Here is a 9,454-nt window from a genome sequence, read left to right as displayed (position 1 = left end):
TCACGGAGGGGTAGGGTCGAGGGAGTGGTTTGGGATTGGGCCTATCTACCCGATCTGCATTCCTGCCCGATCTGTAGTGCGCATGTGCGAGATGGTCCGCCATATTGGACAACTCCGGACGGCAATCCAAATAGGACCCTTGGCGTTTGGCAAAGCACAAAAAGACAAATCAAAAAAGCGAGAGAGATGAGTTATTGTTATTACAACGTGACTTCACTATTATTTAACAACTGTTTTTATTAGGTTCTTTTATTTGGGGTTAAGTACATTGTCAGAATAAGTGAGAAATGAATGTAACTGTTAGACAGCTATATGCCATACATTTTTGCATACATTCACAGTAAATATGTATTCAGTATGATAGCTGTCCGACGTTTTAAAATGATATAACTTTCATGATATCATTTATCGGTCATAATCGGTTGTTTCCGTGAACGGCCGACTGTTGTGTGACGGCAAATGCTGCGGCTGCAAGGCATTGTGGGCTGCATTTTCTCCTCTCCTTTCGTCAAGGGAGATCCAGTCCTAAGCTAAAGGAGGTTATAAAGGAAGTTTGAAACCTCCTTTCCTTTCATTTAGAGAATTGGAACGAGAAGGGTCTAGCTGCGGCCGCGGACAGTGGAGGTTGAACCTGTAGGAAGTTGTACTTCCAAATATGGTCAGAAGAGAGCACGCCCAACACGTGAGACTCTGACGCAAGGATATTTAAGGAGACATGGAGGTTTACAGACAACAGACAACAAACAATATGGCGCACCGAGTACAGGTAATTAACGTATTGTGGTTTTAGATATAATTACATAATATTTAGTAGTGATGGTGAGATGAAGTCTTATGAAGCTTTCCAGCCAATTGGTTCGCAAAAGGGTTCATCTCATGAGGCTTCATCATGGGCTTCATTTGAACACAAACCCCCTGTTGGTCAAAGTGTGTAAAACAGGCAGGTTGGACATCTCAACAGTGTGCTCTATCTCATACCGAGTACTGAGTAAAGCCTTAGAATAACTCTAAACAACGAACATTACATCATATTTTCATGTTAACAATATTGTTTTTATTCCAGTTGAATGATTGTGATTGAAAAGCCTAAGGAGGCTGGTAAACATTGCAAAGAGGCATTTGTATTCCTTAATAATATTCGTAAACTTAACCATGTTGTAGCCTGAGATTGACTAAACCATATCAAAGAATACATTTATTAACTACATTATCTCATTTAGCTGTAGCTTTTATAAACAACAAAAATACGTATTGTTCAGTCATTGAACCAGGGACCCTGCAGTCATGAGTCAACTGCTTTCCAGCTGAGCCATAGCACACACACTAAAGCTCCCTGAAAACACTGCAAGATATGTATTCCTGTATTTATTGATGTTTTTATTCCTACATTTATTTATGCTTGTATCTATTTATACTTATGACATGTTCCGACCTCTATAAGTGATGGTCTGAGCTCTCTTGATTCCATCGTGTCACCGGGCCCGGGTACAGGAGGGGTAATATGGTTCTTATTATACATCCATTGGTATTATGAGCGTTGTGGTTCAACGGTTCAACCGATCTGAATCTCTTCGTGAAGCAGTCACGTGGTATCGACAGGCAGCGAGGCTTCGTTTGTCATCGATGACATCACTGGCCCAAAACGATACAAGCCTCGATACATGCTTCACAAAAAGCTTCGGGGATTACTCGACACACGCTCCGAAGCCTCGGCGCAATACGTAACATCACTACTATTTAGGTTCTCGTTTGTTTGTCGATTTGGCTGTTTAGCGCAGTGTAATTGTGTTTATTTTGCTGATTTGTATTTTAAATATTAAATGTAAAGGAATGGAATACATATATATATATATATATATATATTATATATATATATATATATTTATATATATATATATATATATCTTAGCTCTTAGCTTGACATGCTCGACGTTCAGTTAGCATGTCAAGCTAAGATATATGTATATATCTTAGCTTGACAGATGGAACAGTGCATGTACTCTAATTTTTACAAGAATCAGATTTTGTGTAAATTTTAAATATTAATTGAAGGTGTCTTTCACATTTGAATGTTTTTTTTATTTAAAACATGTATTAGCTGCTATACTGTAGACATGTACATATGTATAATTATATTATTATTATAAGTGTGGTTTAAAGTTAAATGGTAGTTATTGGGTAGAGCCAAGTAACCCAGGTGGATGCAATCAGGTAATTAGGACAGAGCCTCTGATTTTAGATGGGGTTTGTGACCATGCTGTAGGCCTGACATTTAAACTAGCTGAAGGGCTTTCTGTTCGAACCACAGTGACATCTAGAGGTTGTTTTGTGCATAACATATCAACCAAAGAGTAGAACTGGCTGAATCAGATGGAGTTAAACTTTTTTTTTTTAAATTCAACAAGATATCAAGACACAAAATGTGCTCTACCAAATGGTGGCGCTGGCAGTTAAAGGGTTACCTTCTGAAAGTGAGGAAGTATGACCAGCTTTGTCCCATAGGATTATACAGGCCAGTCCATTGCTGCTTGTTTAAGGAGTTAACTATTTCCAATATTAAAGTCACTTAAATTGTATTCTATTTTATTCACCTATAGACAAACAACACAACACTCCGTGATGGAGCACGCCCAGAGCTCAACAAATTGGACTCGGACACCTTCCAGTGTCCATTTTGTGAAAGGACCGGGTCACACCCTGGTCTGATGGCTCATTTGCAGAGCCACCAGAGGTCACTTGTGAAATATGGAGGGAAGTAAATCTATAATTCTATATGATCATTGTATACTTCATCACATTACATGTTACTTGTTAGATGTGTTTAATGCCTCACTCATTATGGATACATGTGTTATTTCTGTGCCCCAGGACATCCTTGGTGTATATTAATTTTGAATTAGAAATTTAACATAAAAAATTCGATTTATATTCAGGTTATGAATTGTTAATAATGCTCGAATAGTATCCTTATTTGGGGTAGGCACAATATGAGCATAATCACACAATCAATCTGCAAAAATTCAGTTTATAGGCAAAAATGTTATTGTTGGTGACATGATTATTTCTTGCTCTCGCACAGTGGCGGCTGGTGGAATTTTTTTTTGGTGGGGCTATGGAAATGGTGACCAAACCATACTAGGGGGGTCCGGGGGGAACCTCCCCTGGAAGACATTTTTGAGAAATGACCCCTTAAATTATGACTTCTGGTGATGTTAGAGGGGAGGGGGGGGGGGAGAAATTGAGGCTTAAAAATATGAGATAATCCATATTCTTCAGTGTGGTTGGCTATGAATCTTCAAAAACTGTGCAACAGTACAGTAGGCCCACACACACTGCAGAACACTGGTGCTTTGGGAACACTCAAATGATTTAATTCCCATTTAAAATCAGGAGACTAAATAGTGTGTGTGTGTGTGTGTGTGTGTGTGTGTGTGTGTGTGTGTGTGTGTGTGTGTGTGTGTGTGTGTGTGTGTGTGTGTGTGTGTGTGTGTGTGTGTGTGTGTGTGTGTGTGTGTGTGTGTGTGTTGTGTGTGTGTGTGTGTGTGTGTGTGTGTGTGTGTGTGTGTGTGTGTGTGTGTGTGTGTGTGTGTGTGTGTGTGTGTGTGTGTGTGTGTGTGTGTGTGTGTGTGTGTGTGTGTGTGTGTGTGTGTGTGTGTGTGTGTGTGTGTGTGTCTTGCCAACCATCCCGATTTTCGCGGGAGACTCCCGATTTCATTGCCCTCTCCCGGTTTCCTCCCGGGGTCATATTTCTCCCGCATTTCTCCCGATTTCTGACAAAATCAGATTTACTCACGACTGTTTCCACTCGGACTTTAATACGGCTACTGGTTTCCATGGTAGTGCGTCTATTTAGCAGCGCGCGCAACTCAAAGTCTGAGAGGGTGAGGAAGATGAAAACTGAACAAGAATCTACAACTCGACCCTCTGCTCACTCCTTTCCTGTAAAATACAGGTCCATCCCACACATATGCTCCATGGTGCTACAGGCATTGCCCTTACAACTACAATAAGCATGTAAATGTTAATCTACAGCTCTGGCGATCCACTAGCACCGGAGTCTCCACCTGCAGACGCAGCCATCCTCGACAACTACTGTAGCGTCACCTTGGATACGAGTCCAAACAACTCACAGACACACAGGCCAGGGCGCCCTTTGAGCATCAGATCTGACGACGCTGATTGGCTGAAATTATGTTTTGGCGGCATAGTTTACAGATAGCAACAGTCAGCTTGTTGGCTGCTGTTGCTCTGGCTGAGGGCTCCTTTCTACCGCCCGGACGAGAGAGGGTAATGATACACGCTGTGGCCAGGCAGGAAACATGTGACTTATCAGTAACTTTAGACATCGTAAAACAATTTTAAACGACATTTTATTGTAGATTATACATTTTACTGATACCAACATATTTACCTTGTTCATTAAAAATAAAAATTAAAAAAATAAAAAAATATTTATTTTAATATATTTTTTAATTTATTTTTAATTTTGAATGACAATTACATGTGGGAAGAGGGGTGGCGGCGCCCCTATGGGCCGGCCGCCATTGCTCTCGCACAAACACCTTGTTTCAAATAGCATATTTACAAGAAATTCATTTTGGTTTGTTTCTAGAATCCTCCCACTTTCTGTCTCTTTTTTAGGTTATAATGTTTATAAATGCCATCTCAAATGTGTGGCCAGCAGCCATTATCACTGTGGCTTTTGCCCAACAATCATTGGGAGAAAGGAGATGTTCTTTTTGGAGGAGTTAAACCGTGCATGTAAAGCACTGTCAAAATAATGGTTGACTGTCTACAGATGCCCCTGGACACTGACGAGGACCACTCCTATAACAAGAGGCCTTACAGCTTCCTTCCTAAAGAGTCGGTTAGTGAATGGACACATTAAAGTGTACAACCCCTGATGCATGTGAATTTATAATATTACATATATGACTTCTTTATACCATCTTGTCTTATCAGTGAGATGGAACTTTGTTCTCATGACCTCGCCAAGAACATGAGTGAGGAAGCGCACCAAAGGCTGAAGGACTTCAGTGAAAGATTCCAAGGAGTTTTTAAATAGGCTTTAAACTCCTGCAGGTCAATCTTTTTTTAAGTTGACCAGCTTGAATGGTGCCCCTCTGATTTTCCACATGATGTTCTGTTCAATAAATGTTCATTGAGGAAAACGGTATCAGTGTCTTATTTTATATACATCACAGTGAATGCTGAACTTGCCGGACCATAATACTGTAGTTGAAAGTACACAATGAAACACTGGCTTGCTTGTATCAAATCAATACAATTCCCACATGCCCTATCCCGGAACCTGCGGACTTCAGACTCTGGCCCCCCGCACCAACCTGCGATCCTTTGGGGACAGAGCCTTCAGTATGGCAGCCCCCACTCTCTGGAACGCTCTCCCTGCGGAGATCTGCAACATCCCCACGCTTGACGCCTTCAAAAGGGCCCTCAAGTCCCATCTGTCTGCCAAGGCCTTTGGCCCCAAATCTTTGTATTGTCATACTGATATTCTGTACAAACTGTGAAGTCCACTGAGACAAATGTAACATTTGTGATATTGGGCTATATAAATAAACATTGATTGATTGATTGAAATCTATTTGTTGTTTTGTCTGTCTAACTGTTCGTCTGACTGCCTTTTGTTATGTTTGTTTCTACTCCTGTTCTTCTTTTTAAAGTGACCTTGGGTCTCATGAAAGGTGCTATATGTATCCAATTATTATGAATACATCATTGGAACAGTAAGAATCTCAGCTACAACACTGACTAAAGCCTTTCCATCTCCAGTATGCCTACATGGCAAGCATTTTTATAATATACAGTAAACATATCTTTGACTTATTGCAAAATTATAAAATGAAATTCACCCCTGCTGTAATTCTGGCTTTCACTGTTCAAATGAGATGTCAACCATCAAAATGGGATAAGGGGTTCCAAGGGGTTCTCAAACGGATAGGTTATTAATTTATTTGCCTAATAGTTGCTTAAAATGCTACAATAACATTTGCAATTCGTTTTTAATCTGCCATGTACGGTCTCTCAGCCACAGTAGTGTCGTGTCAGGTGGGCGTGTCGTGTAGGGGCCGTGTCGTGTAGTGTCGTGTACTGACTTCCCGGTCATTTCACTCCGTTAGGATAGTTCCTTAGCTAAATGGACTATTCGACTTCAGCCAAACTCCCCTCTCTCCGGCAGAAACAGGAAATGCCGTAACTGTATGTACAAACAGTTTCAAATCAGTATCTCTTTGACAAAAAGTTTAAATGAATAACTCAAATAAAACATCTTTCATTGTGTTTCAAAGCTCTTTTAGTTTGAAACCTGATGTTTATAAGCTTCTTAGTTTTTGCAACAGTCTGTAAATATACACAACTTTATAATAAAATGCACACATTTACCTTTTGACTAAACACAGGTATGATCCTAAGGCCCAATCCAAAACCGCACCCTACACCCTACACACTACCCCTCCGTTTGCGCGTTCACGCGGAGGGTCCGCCATATTGAGGGCTGTTCCAAAGCAACGAGTGTGGAGGGGGAGTGGGCTATCAAGCCCTCAAACAGCGAGTCTGCAGCGGTGCTGACTTGAGACCGGTCTCTACCTGACCGTAGTCACGCTGTGTGTGTCCGTCAGGAAACACCTTGTTAACAAGTAGTTCCAGCAAACATCCACTGATAAACTGCGATGTTAACAACCTCATGATAACCTCATGTTTTTAACTTAGGATCATACCTGTGTTTAGTCAAGAAAAAGGTAAATGTGTGCATTTTATTATAAAGTTGTGTATATTTACAGACTGTTGCAAAAACTAAGAAGCTTATAAACATCAGGTTTAAAACTAAAAGAGCTTTACAAAAAAGTAACACAATGAAAGATGTTTGGAGTTTTATTTGAGTTATTCATTTACATTTTTTGTCAAAGAGATGCTTATTTGAAACCGTTGTTACATACAGTTTGTAGGAGTTGGAGTGGTCTGAAACCCACCTCGGCTCTGCGTGTCGTTTGGTGAGCTGGGTCAGAGTTATAAAGGAAGGAATTCAGAGAACCAGAATAAGGGTTAAACAATCATCTGTTTTAATGATAAACAACAATACAATATAAAGGAGGTACCCCCTGCTCTAGTCCCAGTGCTGGGAGGACCCACCATGTTGACGGCATGAGGAAAAAGAGACCGGACACAAGGACGCAACAGGAGATATTGTAAGAACAACGGGGAGGAGTTGTGGCGGATTCTCCTCCCATACCGGTCATCTATTGGCCCATATACAAACGATGGGCTTTCGTAGAGTATCAGCGCGAGCCAGCCAGGAGAAAGAGTCTCTTCAGTTTGAGGGCAAAACAAACACATCTGGTGTTCGCTGTCTCACATTCTTGCAGTTTGGACACACAACCCCCTTCTTGCATAGAGTTCCCTCTCTGCTCTGGCCTCCCCCATCAGTTCAATACACACACAGTTTCACATACTTTAGGTATCTTAAAGATATGTTTACGACATAGCTGTTTATAGTTGGCCAATACAAGTAATACATATCATTTACTTCAATATCACACACCTATTTAAACATGTATTGTTTCAGATACTTGACATGCTGTGTTTAAATAAGAATGTCTCCTTCTCCCACATCTCTAATCTTCTGTCATGCAAACCTGCTTCTACTTCATACAGAGTAATTAAGCACATTTAAGCCAACCACTCCACAATGTTGTGGCAATTTAGTACTCACGACATGAAAGAATAAAACAGAGAGAAATCAATAAACATAAAACAGGTACAGTTTAAGCAGTAATTATAGCCATGTTTCCAAATAGTAGAACTCTACCAGCATGTTTTAATGCACACTCATTTCATCATGCAGCCCCTCACAAATGTCACATGTTTTCCCCTCTGAAAGCTATGTGAATTATTTAATTAACAAAGGTTAACTGTTCCCATACCCTAAGGCCTTCCTCTGAACTTTATTCCACCCCAAAGTCAGCTTACTTGGAATGAATACATTTATTGATAATCCAGACCGACTATTCTCTCCAGGCCTCTTTATGAGCCTTGCAGGAAATGAATCATTAACTAACAAGACTTTAACTGCATTATATCTGAGGAAAATCTCTTGGAGTTCCCCTGTTAATTGCAAGAACCATTGATGATTAACAAAGAGACTCATGGGCCCCTCTTGATATCTGGAAACTGCAACAAGACTTTCTGCCATTCAAATGTAACACACTTCTTATATCAGGTGACATAATCTTCAAGTTACGGCATTTCCTGTTTCTGCCGGAGAGAGGGGAGGCCGTCCCAAAGCTTGCCGCTGTATTTACTCCCTCCATCTGACAGGAGGGAGCCTCGTTGAGCTGCGAGTGTGGCTACAGACGGAGTTCACTCCGTCACGGAGGGGTAGGGTCGAGGGAGTGGTTTGGGATTGGGCCTAAATTCAAACATATGAGGTTATCATGAGGTTGTTAACATCGCAATTTATCAGTGGATGTTTGCTGGAACTACTTGTAAACAGCGTGTTTCCTGACGGACACACACAGCGTTGAGACCGGTCAGGTAGAGACCGGTCTCAAGTCAGCACCGCTGCAGAATCGCTGTTTGAGGGCTTGATAGCCCATGTCACTACCCGATCCGTCCCCCTGCCCGATCTGTACTGCGCATGTGCAAGATGGTCCGCCATATTGGAGAACTCCGGACGGCAACCCAAGAAGGACACTTGACACAGTGGCTTTTGGCAAAGCTGAAAAATAAAACTTGAGAGAGATGAGTTATTGTTATTACAACGTGACTTCACTATTATTTAACAACTATTTTTATGGGGTTCTTTTATTTGGGGTTAAGTACATTGTCAGAATAAGTGAGAAATGGATTTAACTTCTGTTAGACAGCTATCATACTGAATAAATATTTACTGTGAATGTATGCAAAAATGTATGGCATATGTGTGCATGTTTGTTTTATTATTTATTTTTTATTTTTACCTTTCATGGGTTTTTTGCGGGTGGGCGGGATACCTCAGGTCCTTTCGACAATTTATGTTCATTCCTTGTATTATTGTACTGGTACACACTGCTCACATTGATAAATGGCTAATTTAAACATATTGGTTTGGAATATGGGGGGCCTTAACGCTCCACATAAACGCACCAGTGTCCTAGGCTTGTTGAGGAGGAAAAAGGTGGATTTGGCAATACTGAGTGAAACTCACCTTCGGAAGACTGATGCGGGAAGACTGGCTGACAAATTCTATCATGTCATAGCATCTTCTTCTGCAAGTACTAAAATCCGGGGAGTGACCGTAGTGGCTAAGCGCAATTTAAATATAAAAGTTTTAGATGTATGGGCGGACACAACAGGCCGGATAACTATCGCAAAAGTCAAATGCCCTGGTCTCAGCATATGCTCCTACTGTAACTCATTTGAGGGAGATGGAGTTGACAGACTACTCGTTTATAGTGGG

General features: G+C 40.9%; 1 long non-coding RNA gene across 1 annotated transcript; it reads left to right on the top strand.

Moving 5' to 3' along the window:
• Window positions 1–4,248: 4,248 nt before the first annotated feature.
• Window positions 4,249–5,171, top strand: LOC117537068. The gene is made up of 3 exons (XR_004567668.1): window positions 4,249–4,287; window positions 4,799–4,867; window positions 4,963–5,171. It is a non-coding gene; the product is annotated as an uncharacterized LOC117537068 (long non-coding RNA).
• Window positions 5,172–9,454: the final 4,283 nt, after the last annotated feature.

The sequence above is a fragment of the Gymnodraco acuticeps genome, unplaced genomic scaffold, assembly GCF_902827175.1.
Source record: "Gymnodraco acuticeps unplaced genomic scaffold, fGymAcu1.1, whole genome shotgun sequence".
Lineage (NCBI taxonomy): Eukaryota > Metazoa > Chordata > Actinopteri > Perciformes > Bathydraconidae > Gymnodraco > Gymnodraco acuticeps.
The sequence above is the reverse complement of the archived record's forward strand: the minus strand, read 5'-3'. Positions and strand labels throughout refer to the sequence as shown.